The sequence below is a fragment of the Mastomys coucha genome, unplaced genomic scaffold (genome assembly GCF_008632895.1).
Source record: "Mastomys coucha isolate ucsf_1 unplaced genomic scaffold, UCSF_Mcou_1 pScaffold14, whole genome shotgun sequence".
Lineage (NCBI taxonomy): Eukaryota > Metazoa > Chordata > Mammalia > Rodentia > Muridae > Mastomys > Mastomys coucha.
Window position 1 is genome coordinate 114,643,227 of NW_022196896.1, and position 27,355 is coordinate 114,670,581.

A 27,355-nucleotide genomic window follows, 5' to 3' on the forward strand; every position below is an offset into this window, starting at 1 on the left:
AGCTGCAAAGAGGACTTTGAGATCAGATCAGCTGCCTGGAAGAAGCAGAAACCACCCTAGCTGCCCGGAAGACGTAGAGACTAACTGAGTTACCTAGAAAGGACACTCACCAACCTGTTGAGCTGGCCAGCGGGCTGTGTAGTGTGCTCCGGGTTCCCAGCTCTTGTGAGCTGTCACCCATGCTGGGGTAGGCATTGGTAACTCTGCTGTCTTGAGTCATTTCAGCTCCGGTAAGCCAGATAAAACTCAATTGGTTCACCAGTTTGGATTTTCGGTGGTGGCATTGACATGTATAGTGTCTCCCCAGGACAAGCCTCGTCACACAGCATCACTCCAGTGACACTTTCTGAATCTTTTTTGGAATCTTCCTGTATGCACTTCAGGGAGTCCTCACAGATACTCTTGTGGACAGGAAAGCCGGCAGACTTCTGCTTGCTCCTCCACCTCGATCGATGGATGGCTGCTTGAGCCAGGATTTGAACCCCGATCAATGCATTCCAGAGCCTCCCCACCCCCATCCCTGCTCAACGAGTGCTGAAATTAAAGAAGCAAACACTCCCAGTCATGCATTTGGGGGAGTGTTAAGAAACAAGACATGGAAATAGCTGCATGCCGTCTCTCTTACGCTGTTATAAACTAGCTCACACTCTGAAGGTGGTGAGGCCTCCTTGGCCTCATGGAAGGCAGCCAGTGGGCACCTCCCCCACCCGCAGCGGGTGTCTTCCCCCTATCTGCCTGCGGGGCAGAGCTTGATGCATCTGGAAGATCTGAGGTTCTGCAACTGTAAGAAGGCTAGCGGAATGGACTTAGGAAAGCCATGTCCCCTGTACCACCGAGTGAGGTATTCTGGACTGATGACATCACAAGAGTCAAGATTATAGGAAGGCTGCTCAGTAAAGGTAAGATAAGGATTCCACCTTCCTCTTTACAGCCAAATAAACGGACACACTAACGAGATTATTCTTATCTGCTCAGTGGAGGCCTGTCCCAGGAGAACTTTGTGGATGGATGCCTGTTAGTTCAGCTCTTGTGAGTCTATTGAACAACAACAGCAACAAACCCCACAGTCCTTTCTTTCAGAGAATTTTATGGATCCAAATTCCTCTCAGTCTTTTCCTGGCCACCATGAAGATCCCAGAACCTGACTGAAATCTGAGGGCCTGTTTACCCAGCCTCTGGTGTAGGAGGCTAGGTGCCAGGTGTGTGCTGGGAACCTGCTCCAGGGGAGTGAAACAAAGAGCCTGGGTGGCAGTGCTTGCCAATTTCTGTGGTGTAAATACTCCCACCCGGGCTGATTTTAAGCTCCCAGCGTGGGCTGGCAAAATTCCTACACGTTGAACCATATGCGGGAGCCAGCAAAAAAAAAAAAAAAACAAAAAAAAACCAAAAGCTGAGCCCCTCCACCAAAGCCTTCGGTGAGGTGACATAATTGCCTAGCTTAGGCAGGATCTTCCTGGATGTAAATGTTGCAGAGGTTTTCAGGGGGGACACTGTGCAACCTGATTTGACCAGCAAGGGAGCTTCAAACCTCAGACAGCTTTAAAATCATTAGGGACCTTTAAAAAATGCTTTCTGCTCCCACCTGGTAGGAATCTCTCTGGATGTGGGCCTCCAGGTCTATAGAGGTAGGCCTCTCTCTCTCTCTCTCTCTCTCTCTCTCTCTCTCTCTGTGTGTGTGTGTGTGTGTGTGTGTGTGTGTGTGTGTGTGTGTGTGAGTTGTACCTGTGGAGGCCAGATCAATCTTACTTTCACACTAAGGAGCTACCTACCTACCCACTTGTTAATTTTTCTTTGTGTATCTGTGCACCACATGAGTGCCTGGCTCCCAAGGAAGTCACAAGAAGGTAGCTGATCCTCTGAGACTGGCGTAACAGGTGACACCACCATGTGGGAGCTGGGAACTGAACCCAGGTCCTCTGCAAGAGAGACAAGTGCTTTTAACCACTGAGCCATCTCACCAGTTCTCCTCTACTTTGCTTTTTAAAACAAGGTCTCCCACTAACACTAGTCTCAGACTCACCAAGTTAAGCTGGGTGGGTTGGCCAGTGACCCCCCTATTCCTGGGATTACAAGCATGCACCACCATGCCAGCTTCTTGAAGTGCGAGGTGGGGGATTGAATATTGAATTCAGATCCTCCTGTTTCTCAAGGCAAGCACTTTACCTACTGAGCTGTCCCGCCAGCTCATCTATAATTTTCAAAAGTGCCCAGGTGATGCTCACATGAACCCAGTGGTTCAGTACCACTGATGTGTACAATGAGGAATTTGTGTGAGAAGAGAATTGGACAGGCAGCTTGGGATGAGGCATGGCCAAAATCCTGAATTCTAAGGTCTTTGTGTGTGTGTGGCGGTGGGGTGGGGGAGGTGCTGTGGTTTGAGGAGTGGCAGGCAGAGGGTAATGTTCCCAGCTGCCTTCTGGAGTCTTGTGTGGCCTCTTCATCACACCAGGAAGGATAATGGTAAGTCCTTCCTTGCTCGGTCTTGGTTGCTTCTTCTGGTTTGGAAGAAGACTGGGTAGAAGGGATTTGGGACTCATGTGTGTGATGAGGTGATCTTGCATGTTAGAGCAGAGGTAAAGGAGGCCCAGCAGCCTTCCTGGGGATCATCCTGGTAAAGGAGGAAAAAGGTCCAGGGGTCTGTCAAGGGTTTTTTTGAAATTGTTGGGCTTAGCATACATATAAGGGGCGTGCGTATTTTCTCCACCATGGTTAACAGTAAAATAATTTAAAAGCCTAAGATCGCTCTTTAGCAGCATTCGGTGCGTGGCAGAGAAGTGTCCTTCAACTGTTAGCCATGGTTAGCAAGACGTCTTCAGCCCCAGCCAGCCTTGGTTAGCAAGGCTGGTGGGGAAGGGGCATTGGAATCCCCTGGGTGTAGTATGTGTAGAGGAGACACCAGGTCACAGGCAGGGGAAGAGAAGAAACAGGAAAGGGGACAGGCCTGGGCCCTTCTCTGCTTGTGGGCTCCGGCTCACTGTGAAGCTGCCACCTTGGGTCACCCGTGAAAGTGGGCAGGGAGGCTAAGGGTGTGCCGTTGCAGAAGCAGGTGGCGTAGGGTGCCGGGTTATAGTAAAGGGAACTGAGAACCCTTGGATGAAGTCCAAGAGGCTTGTGGGTTAGGCTTGAAGGAAAGAGAGGAATTGCCAGTAGTAAGAGAAGCAGATCCATCACTTGAGGGTAAGCAGATAGACAAGGATGGCAGGAGCCAGGGTAGGGATGCTCGAAGATATTCAGGGGCTGACATCATATGGGCAGTGGGATTGAAGGTCCAGGGAAGGAGGGAGAGACATTCTTCAGGACTAGCAGACCAAGAACAAGCTGCAAGTACCTGCCAAGGGGTTAAATCTGTAGCCCTTTGCACAGCCTTTGTGAGGGCTGGTGGGGGCTTTTGTTCTGAGGACAGGCTCATGAGGTACCTTTATCCCCAGGGTTCGATCAGGCCTCCCCAAACAGAGCTCCCCTGGTTCCCCAAGGTCAAGAGCTGACCTGTCTGTCTGTCCAGTGTCCTTTTGCCTTTACCTCTGTGGGGGGTGGGGGGGTGGGAGGTGGGAGAGTTAATCTGTGTGTGTGTGTGTGTGTGTGTGTGTGTGTAACATACCTGTGTGTGCGTGCACATCTCTGTACAGGTGACTATGCATGTGTGTGCATGTGTATGTAGAAGCCAGAGGACAGCCTCGGCTGTCATTCCTCAGACACCATCTACTTGGTTTTACTTTATGAGTCATTCTCTCTGACCTGGGACTCAGCAGGAAGCTCCAGGGGTCGGTCGATCTTTATGTCCATCTGTCTGTCTGTCTGTCTGTCTGTCTGTCTGTCTGTCTGTCTGTCTTTGAGTCCCCAGTACTGTGATTGTGAGTGTGTGTTGTCGCACTCTGCTTTTACTTTTATTAGGTTCTGGGGGATTGAACTTAGTTCCTTTACCGACTGACCTCGTCCCCTGCCCTTTATACCTTACCATCTATGCATCCTCTGTGCACACTGGGGTGCACTGGCCAAGTGAAACACAGTGGTGACTTTGTCTGACAAGCCGAACTTTCTCTTCCAAGGTATCTTGTCACTCCAAAACTTAGACTAGATGACCAGGGTAATTTCTGGCTTTAGTAGTATTTTATGAATAATAATAAGCTTACTTATTATGATGCTGTCAAGTAGCAATCACAGAGTTGTATGCAATTTAATTTTTAATTCAGGCTGATATACCCTGTCTTTGTTTACCAGCATTACGTTATTGCTCTTTGTAAAGGGGCTTGAATGTTCAGTAGCTTTAGGATGCTGAGTTGTCTGTGGAATATCCTAAAAAACTCAAGTTCATTTAAGTATTTGAAATTCACTCAAGAATTATGGCTCTGACAGACAGCAATGTCAAACGCTTGCATGTAGCCCATGCAAAAATGGAAAATTGGGGTACAGTGTGATGGTCTACCAGATACACGGGTGCCTGTGTATCGCCTATAAATATTAACACATCATGCTGGCCCACAGCAGCCTGTGTTCTTTGCAGCCCAGTGGCACTTAGAGAGTGAACAGAGCACAGGCACATGGTCCTGGCTGCTACAGTTTGCTCTTAGCCTCATTCCTCTCTAGACATCCTATCACAAAAACATGTGTTTCACTTCAGCAATCTGTCCCTAAAGCCTTTCAAAGAGCAGTTCTATTCCTGGCAGCCACTGGGAAGCCTTTGACTAGCTCACCTTTTAAGGGTTGGGGCCAGGAAATGGTATTTGAATTCGGTACCTCTCCAAGGCCATAGTAGACATAAGACATCATGATCCCTTGCTGATGCCATTAAATCGTTTCTGTGCACACCTGCACACTGAGTTTGGCTTATGTTTTTATCAGAATTATTCGGATAGAGGCAAAGGACTTGTCACTGTTTGGACGGACACACACACACACACACACACACACACACACACACACACGACACCCACTTGAAACAGCTGTGCTTTTTAACATAAGAGTTTTCCTGTGGTTTTAGATTCTTCCTGACTTTACTGGGCTTTCCCTCTAGCGGGCATTGCGACATGTCTGTAAGTTGCTGTTTCTTTGTGGTCAGTCAAATCTGAAATGGGCTAGTTTGCATAACCCAAAATCATCCAGGAAGATCCTGGCTGGGAATTAAGTGAGTGAACGCCTATCAGGTTCTCCTAGCACGCTGCATTCGTACCAGGCCACTGTGGCAAACAATAGCTGAAAGAAAGACTTCGGTGAGCTAGAATTTGAGAAGTTCCTTTTCCCTAGGGGGCCTCTACAGTGGCCTTTTGCTGGGCCAGTTTCGAGTCACAGTGCAGAAGAACCTGGGGTTCCCCGTCCTTTCCTTTTGAAGTTGGGTCTGTAAGTGGTGATCTCAGGGTGGTTGGGATTTTCAAAGGAGATCTCGAGAAGTGTCCACACCCTGTCTGAGGCGGATTTGGGGATTCAAGAATGAATGACTTGGGACCTCTTGTGAGTTTTGTGTGCGTACTGGAGTTTATTCTTAAATATTGGGTAAATGGAGCATTTTGTGGTCAGGGCAGTGACCTGTTGAAGGCGTGACTTGGTCAGGATGTCTCATCATCCGAACAGAGTGCTGGGTTTTGGTTCTTTGGACATTCCAGATGACCTTTAAAGAGCAAGTGTGTTTACCTTGCCCTTTGTTCAAGATCCTGGGAGGAGGAGGAAGAGGAGGAGCCCGATAGAGGTAGAGGAGGGGGGGATAAGGAAGAGGAAGAAGAGAGAGGAGATACTGTAGTTTGTGCTCCAGGACCCAGACATAGGCTGGTCGGCTCTGCCTGAAGCATAGAAAGACCGTAGGAAGGTAGGAAGCAGCTTGCCTTAGAGGGTTCTGTGCCTTGCTTGGCTGCGGCTTGGGAAACATGCTGCCACCATTGTGAGTACTTTATAGACGCAGGAGTTGTCGACAAGACGGATGCTTTTTAAATATTTTAAAATATTTTTCTAAATATTATCACCTCTCCCAAACCAAAAGTCTGTTTCTGCACTGAATTCACATTATTATTCAATAACTACGTGTTCCTTTTAGAACAAAAGAGGGTGCTAAAAGGGAGGAAGTTCGTTCACATCAGCAGTGGTCCCCACACCGGTTGATGGAGCCATTCACATGGTTTAATGTGTGTCGAGATTCAAGGGTGCGGCTGGCTACAGGGATCTTTTTTGAACAAACACTTTTGTGGGGTTTCTGTTTGTTTGTTTGTTTGTTGTGTTGTGTTCTTTAAGCTGCTTGTCTGAAGTTGATGTTTTCAGGTTGGTCAATAGGATTTGCATTCCTGCCGTTGACGCCAGGTTTGTGTTGAGGTTCATCATGTGCACATTTTATATTGATTGAGACAGGGTCTCAGTATGTAGCCGTGAATAGACTACGTTGGTCTTGAACTCACGGGGAGTCTCTTGCCTCCTTCTCTAGAGTGAGGGGACCATGTTTACCGTGTAACCACAGTATGATCCTAAGCTGTGTTCAGGGAGCACCTCATAAACATATGCATCTTTCAGTATAAGCTTCCCTTACAATGACTCTTACTTTTATTCTGTTTAAAATCTATGAAGCACTTCCCACCATGTTTGACGGTTGCCCCTAGGAAGGGGGCAAGTGGTGACTTCCTTGTCTGCAGGGTCGAGATCCAAGGTCTCGAGCTCCTCGGGTTATGCTGTAGAATCTGGGGAGATTTATGGGCATGCTATCAGAAAGACTGCATTGTGATTTATTTAGCACAGGGAAAGGTGCCGGCTTGACTTCGGGAACCTCTGAGTTCATTGAGAGAAGTTCCTGGTCCCCGGCTGCTGATGGCCAGGCCAGTTCTCCCTCCAGACTGCAGTTCAGTGTCACAGGACTTCGCCAGTCTGGCAGGAGAGGAAAACCAATTGATGGGTGGAATATTTTTTTGGCCTGTCTCCTGAGAGTGGTTTTGGCACTGGCTGTGCGGGTGACTCATCTACCCATTGGTAACATGAAGCAGCATTTTGGGGGCCTTGTCAAACCCTAAGGAGGGTCACGGACTGGCTTGGCTGGCGGTCTGGAACGCTCAGGGCTCATTAGCTTTGTTATTTGGTTCTGGTGCCAGGTGCTCCCTTCATTGGGTTTGAGCGTTGGGTTAACTCACTCCCTGCCTGACGAGGTTGGTAGAAGAGGTATGAAGACCTCAGAGACAGCTCTGCTGGGGTGTTTATTCATGGCAGGAGAGAGTGTTAAAGTACACAGGGAAGGAGAGTAGGGCTTACAGGTTCAAGTTGGGACAGGGGAGGATTTGCAAAGAAGCCTTAGGACTTGTAGGAATGTGTAGCCAGGGTAGGTAAGGTAGGAGTTTGCAGGCTAGTTGGTAGTCAGGTTCCAGGCTTGAGGAATCCAAAGAACCAAAAGGGATGCAATGGTAAGAGAGTTTCCAGAGTACGCTGGGGAGGATGCCAGAGGCAGGTACCTGGTTGGACATGGCCCTTCTGGGCTCCCGTAAGCTTTGAACTTTATTTGAGGACACTGAAGACATTTGATTAGATGGGTGAGCATGTTTTGAAAGGCCAGAGGGCAAGCTGCCCAGGGGGTGAGCAGTCCAGGGGGTGACATAGCTTGGGAGGTGACCTGGCAAGGGACTGAGTCCTTGGGTCCCTTCCTCACAGTCCTGGTGTGCAGAGAAGTTGGGCTCCCTGCCTGCAGCCTCACATGAATGTCACACAAATGGAATACTTTCCCTCCAGTCCCGTTGTGAGATTTTTATAAGATGACTGTCCATTGAAGAGCCTTTCCCTACAGTTCTACGTTTTACCACCCGGTTGCCTCTGCTGATGGGAATGGCTGCTCAGAGTCTGCCCGTGTACTGGCTTCTCTGAAGTCAATCAGGAGGGTGGCTGGTCCTCTATGAAGACCATCTACACCCAAGTTTACTGTTAACTTGTAGTTCATCACTACCAATGTGATGTCCATTTAACGCACGTACACCTTGATAGTCTTCAGTGTTCTTTGGGAAACTTGAATACAGCCTGCTCCTAGAAGAAAGTGGAGATCCTCAGCATTCTGGGTGTGTGTGTGGGGGGGGGAGGTCGGGGGAGTTCTGAGGATGCTGCCCCGAAACCTAAGAATGATGTCATAAACGCCTTTTTAAAAACCATCTGGAAATTGACTGCTTGCTAAGTGTGAGTTCAATTCTTACAATGGAGAGAAGGAATGATTCCTGTGAGCTGGAAGAGAGCCGAATGGCAGCGATTAAGCTATCACCTGGAGGAGGTGGAGTGACAGGTGACTGACACACTGAGAGCTAAATACCAATTGACTGCCTAGCAGAAGATAAGAAACTGGGCATTATGGGAAAAAGATGATAAGAAACTGGGCATTATGGGAAAGTCTCGGGCACCTGTGACTTCAAGATTATTAATTTGTTTGAGGATGTCGGTTGTCTGTGCCTTCAGTTGGTGCTGGCCATTCCACAGAGCTGGCGAACAGTGGCTGGGAAAGGAACCTGCAGGAATCGGTTAGGTGTGAGCTTTGACACTGAGTCCGTTGGGTCACTCCTCCCGCTATTTAAGGAAGCAAAGCCAAGTGTGCCTTAGAAATGGGGGCAGAGAGGGTCAGAGAAGCGGTGGCTGCTATTTGCAAAGTCTTGCCAGGCAGTCACTACTGCAGGATCTTTGGTTTGTTTAATCTCTGGGGGACATTCACAGGATAAAATGGTCCCGATCGTGGTTTGTTGAGAAAGAACTAAAGCCCGATGAACAATGCAGGAAGCCAGGGCATAGATACTGAGAACACCAGGCAAACATGGCTAACCTGGGCACCTGCGTCTTGTGCTTAACTTCCCGCTCCTCTCCACCTCTTCCACCTGGCTTCCGGGGTTTCCTGAGCTGTGGCTACTGTTCGAAGTCTCTTGTCTTCCTTTGAATCTCAAGGTTTTGCAGAAACTTCAGAAATTAAGTCATTTTCATGGATGGCAAGTTCTTCTGATACCGACCAGAGTGTTAGCTTTATGCACGAAAGAGGAGCTACTGGAAACATGCTGACTGGAGAGGCCAGGCTTGTATATTCTCTCCTCTTGGGTCTTGGGTGTTTGTGCCTGACCTGTCTCTGTTGTGCCAGGATAACTGCAGTGTCAAGACAGGACCTCTAACATTTCTGGCAGCCTGTCCAGAGTCTTCAGCATTTTGCTTGGCGATGTATTTTTCTGTCCCAGGTGAGGGAGCGGGGAACTCTTACTGCATTCGTGTAGCAGAGGAAGTACATCACACCGTTAGAGCTGAGAACCACAGAAACCAGCAGGGAGGACCAGGCTGCCTTCCTCAGGCTGCTGTCTCAGTCTGGCCAAAGGCCCTCCAGATTCCAGGGTAAACAGGCCATTGCTGGAACCAGTCCGGAGGAGCACTACGGGAGGTGGGGACCTGGGGTGTCAGGTAACATGTGAGAGAGCCAGAAGATGTCCCGGTGGGTGATCTGAGGAGCATGGTGTAGTCCAAAGGCAGTAGGGTAGGCTTGACTGGGTGAGACCATGAGGAGGTGTTAGAGGGGCCTCACCTTGATGTGTGGCTTTGCCATCTCTTACCTCACAACTGTCCCTAGGCTACCTATGCTCTTGATCTCATGGAGCAGTCTGTATGCAACAGTTACCCTCCACCCTGCTCCCTGTTCACCTCTACACCTGAAGCTTAGGGCAGTGGGATCGACCTTGTTCTCATGGTAAAGGAGAATTTATGCTGTGTCTAGCGTCTGCCCTCACGTCACAGCCCCTCCTGTCTCTTTCCCTTTTTCCTTAGGCTCTTACCACCCTTCCCCTTCAGTATTCAAGTAGATCCTGTCCCTGTAGCTGCCTTGTCCAGAGCCCTGATGCAAAAGTACTTGGGTATGGTGTCACACCGGCTGCTTCTCTTCTCATGATCTCCTTGGCTCCATCAGAGCCTGCTGCCTGGTTGAGATCTGCTCATGACCCTGCCTGGCAGGTGTTGGAGAGGCATCTTTACCTCAGTGGTCTGTGTCACACATCTACAGCTCTGTTCTTCTGATCACCCCCCATTCAGAAGCTTACCACTCGGTGGACCAGAGTACCTCCTGCCACCCATGCAGAAACCTACCCCTTCCACGCAGGTGACCTGAGACACCTGGTTCTTTCCACCAGTCCTTGGTGGAAGGAGTGAAGAGTGGGGACTTTTTGGACTGTGGTCCACCAGAGACTCATCTCTCTCTCTTTTTTATTTTTCCTTGTTTTTTTTTTTTTCAAGACAGGGTTTCTCTGTATAGCCCTGGCTGTCCTGGAACTCACTCTGTAGACCAGGCTGGCCTCGAACTCAGAAATCCGCCTGCCTCTGCCTCCCAAGTGTTGGGATTAAAGGCATGTGCCACCACCACCCGGCTGAGACTCGTCTCAAATTAACCAAGTGATAATAATGATGCCTGACAGAATGTTCCAGAATGACCTTTCTTCTTCTAACACAATAGTCATGGCTAATGGAATGTTCTGAATATCTTTTGAACTCTCCTCAGAGTGGGTATTTGGGGTTGGCAATGTTTGTAGTTATTCTTGGGCACTTGCAAAGCTTTTGGTCGTGGTTTCTCTATGACCGAGAACTTGGCATAGATAATTGGTGTTGTGCTTCCTGTTGTACGGTAGGCATCTTTATCAGGCAGCTCCAGTATTGATGGAAGGCTTGATGGTGCCTGCGGTTCACCCCTTGGTGATGGCTTCCTTCCTGAGCCTCCCACATCAGTTATCAAGACATCTCTCCCAGACAAAGCCATAGGCCAATCTGATCTGGGTTATTAATTTCGGTTCTGCCTTCCCAGATGATTCTAGGTGTCTGATTGACAATCAAAGCTAACCAGGATGGGTGGTGATACTTACTGCAGCCTGGGGTTACACTCAGACCCCTTCTCCTCTTCGCAGTGGCCCCTGGAGGGTGGAGAATGTTGCGTCTGCTAGTACTGTAAGGTGTTTTCTTGTTTCTGATTTCTAGTTTGTTAGTGTCTGCGGTGTATTATGTGGGTTCTCCTTCTGTGTGTTTAATCTTGATCTGTGAATGACTTTGGAGTATATGACAGGTCTTTCTACCTCAATGTACAACTCTGTCTTCACTGAAGCTTGGAGATGGTGTGTTAACATGAACGCTGACGGTCTCTTGGGGCCTTGAAGTCCTGCTACAAACTTTTGTGAGTCACAGTGTGGCCAGTGAGTGTCTTTGAGCCCCGCCTCCAGCCACTTTCTACTTTTGCTTCCTGGATTCACCCAGCAGACACACTCGATACCCTTCACCCAAGACACCCCATGGCAGTCTTGACCCTTTTCCAAGAGCTAGACTATGGATCTGATGGTGCCTCCTCCTGGCCTGCAGGTGACCGAGGGCCTTGTCATGTCACAGAGTGAGCCCAGACTTCTCGGATAGCATGCAGAGTCTTCAGCTGGCTTTCCAGCACCTTACCTCTAGCCCGCCTTTCCCGAAGCCTCCTCCATATTGACACAACTTTTCATGGAAGGTGGGAGGGCACAAGTGTCTTCCCACCGTTGCTGAAACCCTTGCAGATTAGGACTTCGTTATTTGTCTGTTGAGACGGACTGGATCTCATAGAGCTCAACTCACCAAGTAGCTGAGGGGGTCCTTGAACTCCTGATTCTTCTGCATCAACCTCCCAAATGCTGGAATTTCAGGCCTGACACATTGTTTAGGGCCAGCATGCATGGTGTGGTGGCAGACAGCACATAAAACATGTCGAGGTGGAGGTTCAGACCTGAGCTCAGGGAGCATAAGGCTCTCTGTGGTGTGAGCTCAGTGAAAATGCCGCCTTTGTTTGAGTGATCTAAACTCACTATAGACGATTTAGAAAACATAAATCAGAGAAGAAATTGAAAATCTATAACTATTGCCATGAGGTAAATCACACACGCATTATTTTCAAAGTGGAGTCCTTTGTTGCCAGTTTTGCAGCCTGCCATTTTTATTGGCCAGAGCACAAGGACAGCATCCACTAGTAGACACCAAGGACACCCACAGGCCATCCAGTTGTGCAGGTGTTCTGGGAGGAAATCACTTTCTGAGCGTCTATCTCTAAGACTCTTCATTGACTTAGAGCATGAGGTTGCCCACTCTGTGCATTCTGGGTAGTGACAGTTTCAACCCGCCCTTCCTCTTCAAGAGTGGAATAGCCACAGAGCTGCCTTCACAGAGGCAGAATCTTGAACCACACTGCATTTATGGGGAAGATGGATGCCCCCTGCCCTTGATTGGACAGCCAGGCTCGTCATACCTTCTAGTTGACCTGTCCTCCTTTCTCAGCCTGGGGTCTGAGGACTACATTGCAGACAGGGACAGCATCCCCAAGTGCTCTTCCAGATCAACTGGGGCTTCAGATTTCAGCAGCTTCTCACCAGCCTGGGGGACATAGCTATAGGATGAAGACTATTCAAGGTTCCATCCCTGGTTGTGTGGGACCCTTGTGGAAACACAGGGAACTGTGAGGGATTTTTAGCTTCTGTCTTAGGGATGGGTTGGTGCAGCCCCACAGGGATTTGGTGATTGGGGGGTGGGGGAGGGATGGTGGTGGGGGTTCTATTTCTTGCTGTATTTTATGGCTGTCACTGGGCTGTTGCTTAGAGGACAGGCTAGTGACAAGTTTCAGAACATGAGAAAAGCGCGGGGCCTGCCCTTCCTCAGATTGTTCCTTGGCTAGTACTGAGGAGAGGGAGGAACCTGAGCTGGCCTGCATCTCGCCTGAGGTTGAGTTTCACTGCCTGTTCGTGACATAGGCCAATTTGTAATGGGGATGGCGATTTGTAATGGGGCTCACAAGAAAGCACCCCGATTAGAAGTGGTGTGGAGTGTGCCTGGCACGAGCCATGGTCCTGCCTCTTGGAGCCAGCTGTGCCCAGTCGTTCAAACAGCTGCCTTTTTCAGGGGGTTGAGGAACTGGCAAGAGAAGGTGGTGAGCTGTGAGACTGCTGAGTCAGATGTGTGAGGGAATAGAGTATTTCAGAGGGTGAGTGTGTGCCCACAGAACTCTTTGGAAGGCAGGTGTTACTGCGGGTTGGATTGTTATCACAAAATGGAATTGGTTCCCTTTCTTTAAAACCTCAATGGCAGCTGCCAGGCGACTTGCAGGTCTCTGGACTCTGTCTCTCTCCTGCGGTCGTCCTTCTGCAAGGCCCCCGGGCTTTTCAAGCCCCACTGAAGTTCACAGCAGTGGAGACGAGAGCCCTGAGCCCTGGTTGCACCTGAACATGGTGTTCTCTACCTCCCACACTTTTCCTCGCCACTGGGCTTTCATTGACTGCCTGGGGACTCTCTAATTCTAGAGTCTGACCAGCAAGGCCTCAGTAAACCGAGACACTAAGCAATTTGCCCAAGCTTCAAGAGAGTCAGCAATTGGGCACAGGTAGTTTGTCCTGGAGCCACGAGATCTGAGAGATCCTACTACCCGAGTCTCTCTAGCTCCTGTGTACAAGTCCGTGTCTGTTTCCCCTCCTCACTTTCCTGTCATCTTCAGTACAGTCTGAGCCTTCTTCTCACAGCCAAGGGACCTAAAGAAGAGTCCAGGGCCTGATAGAGTCAGTGGTTGGCTGTGTCTTCTAATGGTTAGTGTCCCAGTTTACCCCTGCAAAGGATATCTGCAGACGTAAAACACCACGGTCAGGCGAGCAGACCTGTCACTAGGAATGACTGTCTTGGGCTGAGTATAGATCTAGTCATGGCTAGTCTTGCCAATGGTTCACTCTAGAATCATCAGAGAAGAGAATCGTTGATGGGTCTGGAAGAGAGGCTTCTCTGGATCTGGTTAGCTTGTGGGCATGTCCTCGGATGATATCTCCATTGCCTTAATTGATATGAGAAGGCCAGCCTGGTTTGGGCCCTGGGCTGTAAAAGAGTAGAGAAAGCTAGGTGAGTAATAAGCTCGCATGTGGTTATTCCTTTCTGCTCTCGGTTAGGGATGTGATGGGGCTTCCTGCTTTGAGTTCCTGCTGCTTTGACTTCAACACTATGATGGAGCTTCTAAGCAATTCGCCGATTATCCGTTATTATTGTTGCTGCTGTTGTTACTGTTATTATATTGTAGCCAGTATTACCCACTTGACTAGGTTGGCATAAAGAGTCTGGGGAAGGCAGGTGGTATTCAACTCCCCCCCGCCTTTAGTTGTTCTGTGATAAGCACAGATACCACCTTAAGACATTTTTTTCCCTGCCACTCCCACTGAGGCTTCAGTGAGCCTACCGACCACTCTTTGAGTATTGAGTAGCGACCTCAAGATCATCCAGATGCCAGGGCAGGTGTGTGGGAACTAAAGGCCTCACACATTACTGCCTGCAGTTAAACTGGGGCTTCGGTCCCCTGGATTTGTGCTTCCTGTTGCATAATCCATGTGGGAGCTGGGTCTTGGGCCTCTCTTGCTGGCAGTGGCACAGAAGCATCCGTGAGCGGAAAGGGATAGGAGCCAGAGAGGTGACAGGGACCTGGGGATGGGGTTTGAAAGATGCTGGCTAGGTGTCCACCGTCCACCTAGCAATGCTAAACCCTGCTGACAGTCTGCTGCGATGACAGGGGACGTCCCTCTGTGTGATCATCCTGCCAATGACACATAACCCCATAGGACTATCACAAGACAACTCCCCGCTGCAAAGCAGCTTTTAAAGCACCTGGCTGGTCCTCAGAACTGTCAAGATCACCTAACAGAAATGCATGGGGAAATTACACAGTCAAGACAGCTAGATGATACACGATGTCCAGGATGGGACCCTGGAGCAGATGAAAGGGTGAGAGGGAGGCAGTAAGTGGGGGGCTCCAGCATCTCCGATCTCTGCAAAGCAATGCTCAGCCAGCTGGGCCTCCCTCCTCTTCCCATCAGCAGCCTCTTTGTTCAGTCCTGACCTGGACATTTAGAGGTGAGCTAAATGTCCTAGCTAGCCATGGTGGAGCTTCTAAGCAATGCAGGGATTATCTCTTTGCAGAGTGAACCTGAGAGAGGGAGGAGGGCGCTGAAGACAATGGGCCATTAATAAACTGCTCTGAAATTCAGAGCCCAGGGCATGGGGCCTTGGAGTGAGTTGGCAGGTGTACTGGGAACCTTGTCAAGGTCTACGCTAATCCTGCCAGTGACTTAGGGGAGGGAGGCAGGTGGGATGGGATTAGCTTTCCTGCAAAGTTGACTGGCTAAACTTTGCCCAGATATGGAGTCACCAAGGCACCTGTTGAATTAGACGGGGTTTGTCAGTGTACAGAGTGAGCCCAGGTCTTGGGAGTAAGCATTTATGTGTGCATATCTCTCTCTCTCTCTCTCTCTCTCTCTCTCTCATGTGTGTGTGTGTGTGTGTGTGTGTGAGAGAGAGAGAGAGAGAGAGAGAGATAGAGAGAGAGAGAGAGAGAGGGAGGGAGGGAGGGAGGGAGAAAACCTTGTACTTAAGTTCCTAGTTTTAGGAAGAGGGCTTCCTTCCAAGGCCCCACTCACTCACTCATGCTGGACACCAGCCCATCACTTCTCAGAGCTTGCTTGTCTGCCCAGAACTGACCTAGTGATGTTGTAAGAAAGCAGCATGTAGCCCAGCAGGTCTGGGATGGGGACAACTGCAAGCACTGACTATGGACTGTGCAGAGTTCAGATACCTCTCAGGTGTCCCCTATCCCCAGTAAGCTTCTGAGGTGAGATCGCTGAAGAATTGAGGGTGAGCACGCCTGTGGCTTGTGGGAAGCTTTGTAGGGAGTGGTGGTACTGGGTTCCGATCCTGTACAGTCTATGGTCTGTTCCAACTTCTGCATTTGAAGCTTCTCAGGGGGGACAGACAGCAGACAGCCTATAGCATCCACATTCACGATGATATCTTTGCTGGATGAGGACCAGTCAGGCTGGCTAGCCACCTCTCTTGGGTCTCTGAGATGTTATAGTTGGTGGGTGAGTGGGTGGACACCCTCAAGCCTTCCTGTGACTTTTTTGGTATACACTGGGTGCTGTCCTGACTAGATGAGAGAGCCACGAAATAGAATACCACACTAAGAGAAGCTGACTGCTGTTCTTGCGGTCCTCAGAGGCACAATAAATGGGATATACAGCCAGACTTGTCAAGCCCTGGCCTACCTTCTTTCCCAAGCACTGTTCTCCTGGGACCATGCTGTTGTCCTGGCTGCACCCTACACATTCACCCCACCCTCACCCTGCAGGCTTCCTCCAGTGCCCCGACATCACGTTTTCTTTTTTCTTCCTCATGCCAACACACGGCTCTCTGAGTTACTGAAGTGTACATTTGAGGTCCTATGTGTTAGACACAGCCCCCCCCCCAACCCCCACGTCACTTATGTGGTATGCTCTCCAGGAAGAGCCTGGAGGTTCATGGAGCACTTTGATTTTTGTTTTGTTTTGTTTTAAAGCAAAGGCCTGAGTATTGTGGTGGGGCTTGAAGGAGTTCTACTTTCTGGGCTGCCATGCACCGTGGTCACAGACTAACCCGTAGTGTCCCAGCTAACCTGTAGCAGTTCCTCCTCTGATTCTGTTTGTACACACCCTTCTTCAGCGCGCACATAAATGATTAACTCCCAAGACCTGGGCTCACTCTGTACACCGACTAACTCCATTTAATTCAACGGGGGCCTTGAAGTTCCCTCTGTGGAGAAGGACTATGAGGAGCACATTCATTGGCTCAGCTGAAGTATCTGATGGCGCTGAGGTGCGAGGGGCAGACACAAATGCTCCTCTGGGCCCCTCACCAGACCCCGGATCCTCTCAGTGCACAGAGGCCCAAGTCAGCCGGTTCACATGGCACTCCCTGGTGAACTCTCCTGGCCTCCTTCCTCGTTGCAGACTGGTGTCTCTCCTCGAGCCTGTTTTGAGAGTGTTTGTTTGGACACTCTTACACACAGAATGCAGCTTTGTGTGACTCCCAGCTTCCGACAGTCAACCGGTGTTTTCAGTTACCCAGAGATGCACAGACACCCCAACAGGAAGATGTTTCAGGGTCCTGGAGTGGAGCCCTCATCCAGTGAAAGAAGTGAGTCTTAGAGATATGGCGCCCGTCGTTAACACAGGTGGGGCGATCCTTGAGTACTCTCACCCACCCTGGGAGGAGCAACCTCGCCTCAGAGAAGAATCCGAGGCTGCTGTTGAGGTTTGGCAAGGAGGGCAAAGAGGATTTCCGGGCAGTGGTATGGGCCTGAGCTGGCCTGGTTCTCTTTCTGAGCAAGATAAACAGGAATGAGGGATGCCCAGCAGGGATGGAGCTGAATTTTCGGAGGCTCTCAGTGTGATAGTAATATCTGTTGTCACTGCCATGCAAGAGACCAAGGTAGGTGATTTCTAAACTTTGGGCAAATGTAGACAGAATGCAGAACATCAGTGTGGTCACTGAAGAGTCACACCAGGGAGCTCTTGTCCAGATTTACACAGCCACTGCTAGGACAGACAGACTTCAGCCTGTCCCCCTGTTTCAGATGTATTGTTTTTCTAAAATATTTTAAATTTTAATTTTTTTGATGCCTATGAGTATTTTTTTTTTTTTGCCTGCATGCATGTGTGTGCCTGGTGTTGATGGAGGCCAAAGGAGGGCATCAGATTCCCTGCAGTGAGAACTACAGATGGTTGTAAGCTGCCATGTAGGTGCTGGGAATTGAACCCTGGTCCTCTGAAACAGCAGCAAGTGCTCTTAAACCCTGAGGCATCCATCTAACCCAGTCAGTTCTTTTATCTGGCGGATCTTAAGTAACTGCGGAGAGCTATTCCTGTCCTGGTTGTGTGTTGCCCCTCCTCTGCTTGTTTGTGTTTGTACCACACAGAGTTCATTCGGTCTGCTGTTCTTTCCTGTCTCTAGCTGCCTCTAATAAAATTAATTCATCAGAATGATAATGTTGCAGACCGGAGCTCTGCTGGTATAGAGCTTGCCTAGGCATGGACAAGATCCTGGGTCCCGTCTCCAGCACTTAGGCAGGGCATGATGGTGCACACCTGTGATCCCAGCTAAAAGCAGGAGGAGCAGAAGTTCAAGGCCATCCTAAGCTATACAGGGAGATTGAGGCCAGCCTGGGCTACATGAAGGTCTGTATCAAGTCAAAACAAAACACAACAAAAGGTCAGTGTCCCTTCTGTGGTTAGGTGAGTGAGCTTGCTTAATAACTCTTTGGCTTTATTCACAAACTCCCTTGAGGTTGGGACTAGGGTGGTCTCACACCAGCACAGCAAGGAAGCCACAAACCACTGTTCGCTCCAACCAAGCGATCAGGTTGATTCTTCCCTGTTGAGTCTTGATGAGACCCTGGCCTTGCTTGAGAGGCTGAGACCCAGGAAGAAGATGGTGCCTTCGCTCAGCTAAACCAACCCTGACTCCTGAGCCACTGAAATGGAGACATGGCGAGCCTCTGTTGTCTGCGGTCATTTGCTGTTCAGTGCTGGGCTCCTTTTGACCGGCCAAGCTGCCCTTCGGTTCACCTGTGCAATGCATAGCTGGATTTCCCTCACTGTGAGGATTTTTGTAGCGTGCCTGTTATAGACTTGCCCCTGCTTCTCCTGTAGGATAGTAGAACGTTACAGGGAAGGGCTTTGTCCTCGATGTCCACGCCCCAGCGTGCAAACTGCCAGTGGAAATCGGATCCTCTGCACCCCACCCCCACCCCAGAGCTGTTCCTCTGCCTCAAGCTCCACACTGACCACCTTGTGATATTGGAGCTGGCCTGCCCGGGGTGATGTGTATCTGGATAGACTTTCAGTGCAGGTACACCTGCCTCACCTCCCCCAAACTCACGTTATTTATTCTCCTTTGTTCCAACCAGAAGATTCTTTGCATGGTTTCAGTTCACTTTTCTTATTGGATCCTACAAACTCTTAGAATTTACTAGAAGTTGGCAAACGCCGACTCTTTCCGTGTTCTTTGACTGCAGGTGGCGGAGGGGGGTACCCCACCTTGGAGTGCTTTAAAACAGAATGAGACTCACTGGAATCCTTCTGTCCCAGGGGATGCTCGGCAGGATTGTTTTCCAGGTTTTCCCGGCCAAGACCTGAGTGCTCAGGCCCTGGACTCCGCTCTGTCTGGAGTAGAGTGTGGTTTGTGGTACATCCTCCTCTGAGAAGGCCTGCCCGAGAGCTGTTTTTTCTCTGGGCTCCCTGGAGGTGGCTGCAAAGGAATGTGGGCCCCCGGCTGAGTGTTCCCAACACACACACATTCCTGGAGCAAAGTTAAAATTAGAAAAAAGCTGCCACATTTCCTGCCATTCAGGCAGTCACTGGTGTTTGTTTGCACAAAGGTTCTTCGCTAACAATCTGGAGTGGGTTCGGGAGGACCGAGAGGTGAAGTCATGATTTTCAGGAGGGAGGTGAGCGGTTTCCATGGTGACCTTTGTTATGGGCGTCACCCGGCTTTTGAGTCCTTGCAGAATGATACGGGAATGGAAAAATGCTGTCAAACAACTCCTTTTGATAGTTCACAAGAAAAATTTAATTCTACTCATTTATTTCTAGACAGCAGCTGCAAAGGGAGGGGAGCACAGCAGACGGCCTCTCTTTTTAAACGACCCTACCGACCTCCACTTTCTGCCTACTGTAGGGGGGGAATCACCCCCAACACACTCGTCAACCAGAATTCTCTAGGTTCAGCAACGTGTCCGCACCTAGGGTGTGAGAACCTCAGTCTGTGTCCATACGTGAGCACTGTGAACATCAGCAGTCGTTTTTTTTGCAACAAGGCCTGCTAGAATCCAGGCTGCCTCCTGCACAAGAGACCAGGACAAAGGTCTTGTCTCATAGAACGGTTATCCTGGGGGTACGGGAACAAGGGGTGGTGTGTGTGCAAGAAGGAGAGGCAAGTGAAGCTGGGAGGGGGTAGGCAGCAAAGTACGCAGTGTTTGATAGTGTGTGTGTCCCGAAAGACACCCAGACTCCGCTGTTTGTGACTGTTACCTTTTAGATCAAAGGGGCCTTTACAGATTGGAGGAGCCTGGGGTGTCAGGATTTCTTGGTGTTTTAATTGATAGAAAATTGATAAAGAAGAGATCCAAGAGCCTCCTGCCGCCACCAGCAACTACAGCACTGTTTGGGGCATAGCCCTGCAGAAGGAGCTTGGGTAACGAGATCCCTGGGAGAGACGGAAAGCCAGAGAGTCTAGGATAGGGCAAGGCTTGTTCTTTTCATGATTCACTGCAGGGAGGGCTAGATGAATTTCTTGTAGGGGCTACGCTACCACCTGATTACCTTCTGCTAGGCCCCACCTCTTAAAGCTTTCACCTTTCCTTAGCATCTCCAGTCCGAGAGACTTAAGGTTTCAGCATTCAAACCATGGCCAAACCGTATCACGCATGGTTCCTACTTCTGTCCTACATGCAAACACACGTGTCTTTGTAAGAGGTGGTAGAGGGAGGTGTGGCCACAGGGGCTGATGACAGACACAGGCCAGTGTGCTTTGGGTATGGAGGCAGGGGGATGGGTGAACCCTAGAAGCTGAAAAGGGCAGAGAAAGGGTGTATAGCTCTAGCCCTCCCTGTTCACCCTGTCTCCTTGGCTTTCCCCGTAAGATTATAGGTTCACATTTCTAGCCCCTAAAACTAACGGAATACACCTGTGCTGTAGCAGCAATAGGACAGACGGGGATCTGGGGATCCAAAGAGGTGACTGCTACGCAGAACCAGCCAGCCTGCCTGCCTGCCTGCTTTCCTTCCTAACTCCCTCCCTCCCTCCCTCCCTCCCTCTCTCCGTCCCTTCCTAGGTGCACTTTCCCACTGATTGGCCTAGGACCATGGCACCTGCGTTGGTACCCAGATCTAGCTGAGAGCCCCAATCCCATGACCTCTAGTGATCTTTATCTTGGGAGTGACTCCCGGTGATTGTATGTATTATTGATGAAAAAACATCTGTTGGAGTACAAGTCCCCCTTGCTCTTTCCCCTCCGATTTTAGCAGGGGATGTAAATGCATCATAGTAACGGAACAAAATATTCACATGGCTTTTCAAATTGGGATGTTTTTCTTTTTGTACTGACAATACAAAGTCACCCTCCAGCATTAACTAGAACCAGCCAAGAGTGCTGCTGCTACTGGTGTGTGTGTGTGTGTGTGTGTGTGTGAGCGAGCTTTGTGTTTGTATCTTGGCAAAAAGCCAACCCAGTGACCTAGAGCCAGCTGTACATTTCCCATCTGTTCCAGACTGTGACCCCCCACACCTCCAAAGGCAGACCTGGTATTTTAGATGATTTGGGGCCCCAGGGGGATGAGATGAGAGAGGAAAAGAGCAGGGGTGAACTGCTGAAGGAATGGCCTTGCGGTCTACTGAAGCTGCCCTGGGCTGGGACCTTCTCGGGGAGCTGTGTGACCATGCCTTGGAATTGTTCTTGGAGGGAAGGGAGCATGGATCCTAGGGTTTCTTTGGGGTATTTATTTGAGGCTTGGTGTGCTGCCATGGGGAGCACCCTCCATAGGGAGCACCCAGCATCTGCACTTGACCTGATTGCCCCCTGAAAGGGATCTGTGTGTTACTGTAGTGTGATATCCATTATGGTATGGTGCCATTTGCCACATGGATTTCTAATAGGCTTTCTTCCTGACCCCTGAGGGTTGTGAGAAAGGGAAATGTGTTGGTCAGGGACTGATAGGAAGATATATACGGGATTTCTTAGAGTGGCTTACAGGTTATAGTCCAACAATGGCTGCTTCTCAATAGAAAGTCCATGAAGCCAGTCATTTTTTTTTTTTTTAAATTGCATGAGGCTGAATGTCTCAGCACATCTTAAAGTATACACTGGAATCCCAAAGAAGAAGGCTCTAATACCAGGGAAGGAATGAAATTGCTGTCAAGAGTGAGGGCAAGCAAAGAGAGAGCTTCCTTCTTCCCTGTCCTCTATATAGGACTATATGTATATATATAGTCACTAGAAGGTGTGTCCCAGATTTAAGGTAGACCTTCCCACTTCAAATAATTCAATCCAGAAAAAATCCCTCACAGGTGTGCCCAGCTGCTTGGATTGTAGTCAATTCCAGATGTTAGTCAAGGTGACAACCAAGAACAGCCCTGGAAGGGAGTATTTCTTCTGTACCCAATGGGCTTGGGGACAGGTGACTCCAAGCCATTGCCGTGACAACACTGAGAAGAACAGGGAGAGGTAGGTAAAGTTGGCAGCAGCTCAGAGGAGCCTGTCCTCCCTGCTGGCTCCCTGTCCTTGCCATTCCAGGAGGGGCTTGCTGGTGTTTTGTTTTGTTTTGTTTTGTTTTGTTTTGTTTTGTTTTGTTTTGTTTTATTGTTTTGGTCTCATGCTCAAGCATGCAGGAACCTTTCATCTTTCATGTTCATGCCCTCACCCCCACATCCCCCACCCCGATTTCCAGCACACTTGCTGATCTTGCCAAATTGCTCCTTCACAGAGGCAAGGAGGAAAGGAAAGGGAGCTGATGAGGACCGTGAGGTGACACAGCGGTGGCCATGGCCGTCTGTAGCTTCACATTCCCGGGAGCCAAATGAGCCCTAGCTGTGTGGGGCGGGAACTTCGTTATAGCAGGCTAACCTTTCATGCCTAATTAATGGGGCTCGTGAAGAAGAAAATCGTGAGTAAATAGATAGGTCGAATAGTCACCAGATTAAGGCAGAGCCCATTTGTGTAGCCACACGGACTCTCTGGGCAGGTGTGTGCTGGATCACTGGAAACACTGTTTCTGTTTGCTTCAGCTTTACCAAAGTGGGAGGCTGTGGAATCAAGGCGAATGGAGCTAGCTGGTAGGTCGAGTGGGTCATTGAGCTCTGTATTACAGATCCAAAGGCCTCCCCAAAATGCTTTACAGTCCAACAGAGCGACAGCTAAAGCGGGTGTTTTCCAAATGTGTGTTATTTCCAATTAAATCAATTAAAAAAATAACGTGTGCTTAAAACTAAGACATTGTCTGGGGTGGTGGCACACACCTCTCTAGTTCCAACACTCCAGAGGCTGAGACAGGAAGACTTCAAATTTGAGGTTTAAATAAATAATAATAAAACAAGGTTTTTCTCACAGACTGGAGAGATAGTTTAGTCTGTAACATGGTAACAAGATAAGTCTGAGAACCTGACTTCAGTCTTCAGCACTCACATAGAAAAACCCTAAGTGTGGTGTGTGTTATGTGCATCCCAGTCCTTGGGAGGTGCCAGGTCTCTGGGGCTCCCCGGCCAGTCAGCCTGGCCTCATTGGTGGTCTCAGGGCCCAGTGTGAAACCCTATCTCAAAAACTAAGGGCCCTCCTGAGGTTGATCTTGGCCTCCTCGTGCATGTGTATGTACACATGATGCATAAGAAACAAATAAATGAAAGGTATTTCTTCCGATGGAGGAGTTGCTTTGTGTTCTGGGTAACGCGGTGGTCATCTCCGAGGGATTTAGACACCGAAGCTTCATTTGGGAGAAAAGTTTGAAATACAGACTGGTCTTATAACTTCATGCAGGTTTGGGGCTCCCAGGTGTTTTTTCTTTCTCTGGTCCACCTCTGGGCGTGTGGTGGATTTGAAAGGAATGGCCCGAGATAACCTCTCAGATTAGTCAACCACAAGCCCTAAGAAAGTAAGCATCCCACCCCTTCCCATTTTGCTCAGACATCTGGTGGGGACTTTCTCAACTGAGACTGACACCCCAGTCCCCAGTTCATCTCCCCCACCCCCACCCCTCTGCAGTGCTGAAGAGGGGAGGAAGGCTCTTGGTCCACAATGAGTCAGGCATGGAAAGAATGTGGGTCTCATTGAAAGGCCTCTGGCTGCATTTCTTTCTGTTTTGCCCCTTCCTTACCCTGTTGTCAAGGTGAGAGGTTGCCAGGGCAAAGATTTGACCTGTAGGACGGAGTTCTGAAGAGGCCAACCGACAGCCCTATCCTGGTGGTCCTTGGTCAGCAGAGGACGGCTCTCTGGGCTGCCCTTCTAGGCTGCTGGGGGGCGGGGGGGAGGAGAGCTGGCTGAGAGGACTTGTGGAAGCTGGAGCCAGCACTCTGTGAAAACTGGCAAGTTCAGGGACCATAAGTGATGTTATCTTTTCACCCAGCCCGGCATCCAGAAGGGAGGAGGATTTCACTGTATTCCAGGACAGGGCTGGGGTCTGAGTCCCCGCCCATAGATAACCCAAGGTTTCACACATTCCCCTTTGCCCAGACTTTGCAACCCCTTCCATGTTCTGTGGAAGTCCGGCCCCAGCTGCCTTCGTCCGCCTTAGGCAGGATATTTAACTTTATCCAACTTTTAGACCAGGGAGGTTTTGTCACCTGTGAGGAAGGAAAAGGAAGGAAGTACAACATAGGACCGCATTATGTCGCCGCTTGCAGACATCCGGTCCCTGCGGCCTGCTTTGTGGAGGACTCTTCTCTTTGTATTTCATCCTCTAATTATAGAGGCCACAGATGTTGGCGTTGTACTTCTTCGGTTCACAGTCCCACCTCTGTACTTCTCTCTCCATCCTTCTGCAAGCCACTGAAGCCTTTCCTGCTCAGTGTGCTTGGGGGTGGGGCGGGGCTGGGGGCACCTGTCAAGCTGCCTCACGGCCTTGCCAAGGACAGTAACAGTAATGGAGAGGACAGGTGGGAAAAACACATTGCAGGTTCACTATGCCGGGGACTTTCAGATTTCAGTGTCGGCTGGAGTCCTGTAAGTAGCTTACATTCTCAGGCTTTAGCGTCAGGAACCTGGGCAGGGTGAGGATGGACATTGGTCGGTCTGTGGCAGACAGTTCTCTGACACATGCCAGTGTTTGGGAACACCAGCCTCTTGCTCAGGTGGAAGAGATGGAGTTCTAAGCATTCGGAGATGTTTCTGTTGTGTCCTTGGTGCTGAGTATTGGAGAGCTTCTGTTTTGAAGAAATAAAAGACAAGATCTGCCGTTCTCCCAAGTGGTCCTTGTTGAAAAAAAAAGCGGGAGAAGATAATCTCATGTTGTAGTTTTTCACTTGTTATGAAGAGCCTTCTTTTAACAGATAGGGGTATGGAGGTCCAGAGAAATGTGGTCATACCAGACCCATCAGGCTCTTCTGAATGCCCTCGCTCACGCACACACACACACACACACACACACACACACACACACACACACACAGTGTGACTGACGGTCACCCGTCCCCTGTTCCAGGTGCTTTCCTCACACGCATACTAAGTCCTGCAAACAAGCTGCTCATTCCCACAGTCACCAGGGTGCTCCTTCATCACTGGCTCCCCCAGGAAAGCTGCCAGGTCATCATTGGAGCACAGGCTGCACTCTGCCTGGGGAAGTGGCTTGCTTCTTCAGTAGCTTTTAGATAATTGTCCCAGACAGAGCCGGTGAACGTCTTCAGCTGCGGGGGAAGTCAGAGAGATTGGGAGGTATCCCTGGCACCCTTGGCTCCATAGCAGGTAGACCAACCTGGGCTACCTGAGACCTTGTCTCGAGAAACCGAAGGTAAATTAAAAACTCTTCGGTGAGTATGAGGTCAGAGTATGAGGTGGGTCAGACTGTGAGGGCTCTGGGGGCTAGTGAGAACAAGGAGGCAGTTAAAACCTGGACAAACAGCTTTTCAAGAAATGATGAAAGCAAGTACTGGTAGTCCACACCCATTTGTAGCATAGGCAGGCCTTCTTCAAGAGTGAGGATAGGAGATCAAGTTCAGGTCTCATTCTTGTGCAGCAAGCATTTTTACCAAAAGAGCTACCCCCTGACTTTCATGAGCAGTTTCATGCAAGTCCCACTACCAAACAGTGGGAAAGCTGGGGGTTCAATACACAGCCAGGCCCTGGGATTCCGGGATTTCAGGGCACTCCTGGACGTCACAGGGGCCGGTGGAGCGCACCTGTCCTTGGAGGCTTGGGGAGGCAACATGTCACCCAAGGGATCAAGACTGCACCCCTCTTTTGTGAAGGACTCTGGGGTGGTTATTTTCCCCCTTCAAGGTTGGAACCAGCTCAAGATAATACCTTTGAAGTGGTGTGGGGTTGGTCCTTGCTTTCTTCCGTGGCCACGTCCGCCTCTTTGCTCTTCCCGTGCCCTCACCGTGCTGGCTGCCCTTGGCACCACTCCTGGCCTCCAGCCTGCACCTGTGGGTGGGGGCCCACTTGCCTCTGGCTTGAGCCTGCGGCCGCCTGGCTCTATGCCTGTTGCGTAAGTAGCCTGGCATGGAACAGGGGCTTGTAAACATCTCTGGAAAGCCAGGAAACAGGTCTTTCAGCTTTGCGGGCCAGAAGGGCTCTGAAGCTGCCCCTGTGGCTAGAGCACAGAAGCCTCAGAGGAGGCCTTAGCTGACATGTTGGTTTATCCAATGAGACATCAGTGGAAGGCTACTTCGATGTGAATATCATGGAATGCCCACCTCCTGAAATACTTTTGATTCATTCCACTCCTGTCCCCCCAGCTGTTGAGCATCTGCTTTTTGTGGGCCTTACAGGGGCAGGTGACCATGTTGGGTTCAGCCCACAGGCCATAGTTTGCCTCTGGTGTAGGGTAAGGATTCGCCTATTTCTGCCTGTGCATTTGTTCTGGAACCTCACCACTTGCCCATGGAGGGGCTGAGGATGCAGGTAGGAGACTTGGATCCATAGATGTCTGCTGGAGCCCCATCTCGGGGTGCTGAGACAGAGTACAGAACATGGGGTAGTGGCTGGATTAGAAAGCAAGACAAGGCCTTTCCTGATGACTTGTAGCAAGTGAGGTGGGTGTGAGAATATTAGCTGTCTGCTGAATGGTAGGATCCTGAGACCCTCTTTCCATGTTTTACCGATGAGAATACTGGGTGTGGTGGATTATTTGATAGACAGTTTTAACAGGGAACTACAAGGCACTGGGTAGCACAAATAACAGAAATTAGTTTTCCTAGAGTCCAGCATGTATGTGGAGGCAGAGTAGGCTCCCTCGAGGGACATTGTAAGGGGCTGGGCCTGGGACAGCTGATGGCAGCTGGAGGCCATTGGCCATTGCCAGCATCACATCTGTTTGTTGCTATGAATGCAGGGCCTCTCCACATTTTCCATTTCAGCAAGTCACCTCGTCATACTGCGTTAGGGCCTTAATCTCATTTTACCTCCTGAGAGATTCTCTCTGCAGATGGAGTCACATTGTGAGATACTGCGGCCTGTGGGGAGGTCATCTAAGAGTGTGGAAACAGGGGACTTGCTAGCTATTCTGGAACGGGGTGTGGACAGGTCTGTCTCTCTGTAGTTTGCTGTTTGAAATTTGGTGGGATGGCAGCCACGAACCTTTGCTCAGCCTTCTAGTACTCAGCTAGGGTCAAGCTCTGAAATTTCATGTCCTCAGGGACCAGGAGAGATGACAGAGTGACATGAACAGCGTCTTGTTGGGCAGTGGGAGAAAGTTCTGCTGCTTTTGAGACTCCTGAAAACGCATCAGTGTTGTCCTCTCGGGGTTGGGGTTTGGAGGGGGCTACCCAGATTCTTTCCAGTGATGGCATTGGTCTTTCTTTCTTTCTTTCTTTCTTTCTTTCTTTCTTTCTTTCTTTCTTTCTTTCTGTCTGTCTGTCTG

The 27,355-nt window shown here is 49.8% G+C and overlaps 1 protein-coding gene and 1 long non-coding RNA gene across 10 annotated transcripts in view; one reads left to right on the forward strand and one right to left on the reverse strand.

The window, feature by feature from the left end:
• The window catches only part of Sh3bp4 (SH3 domain binding protein 4), an 82,249-nt gene that overhangs the window by 3,728 nt on the left and 51,166 nt on the right, over positions 1-27,355 (forward strand). The window contains exon 1 of one of the 9 annotated variants that reach the window (XM_031368358.1): positions 21,790-22,014. The exons of the other annotated variants lie outside the window; for them this stretch is intronic. The gene's annotated coding sequence lies outside the window, so the exon portion shown is untranslated. Of the gene's footprint in view, positions 1-21,789; positions 22,015-27,355 lie in introns of those variants that run through there. 9 annotated transcript variants of the gene reach the window in all.
• LOC116088744 lies at positions 5,460-9,478 on the reverse strand. The gene is made up of 2 exons (XR_004117998.1): positions 8,340-9,478; positions 5,460-7,974 (listed from the first exon to the last, which is right to left on the reverse strand). It is a non-coding gene; the product is annotated as an uncharacterized LOC116088744 (long non-coding RNA).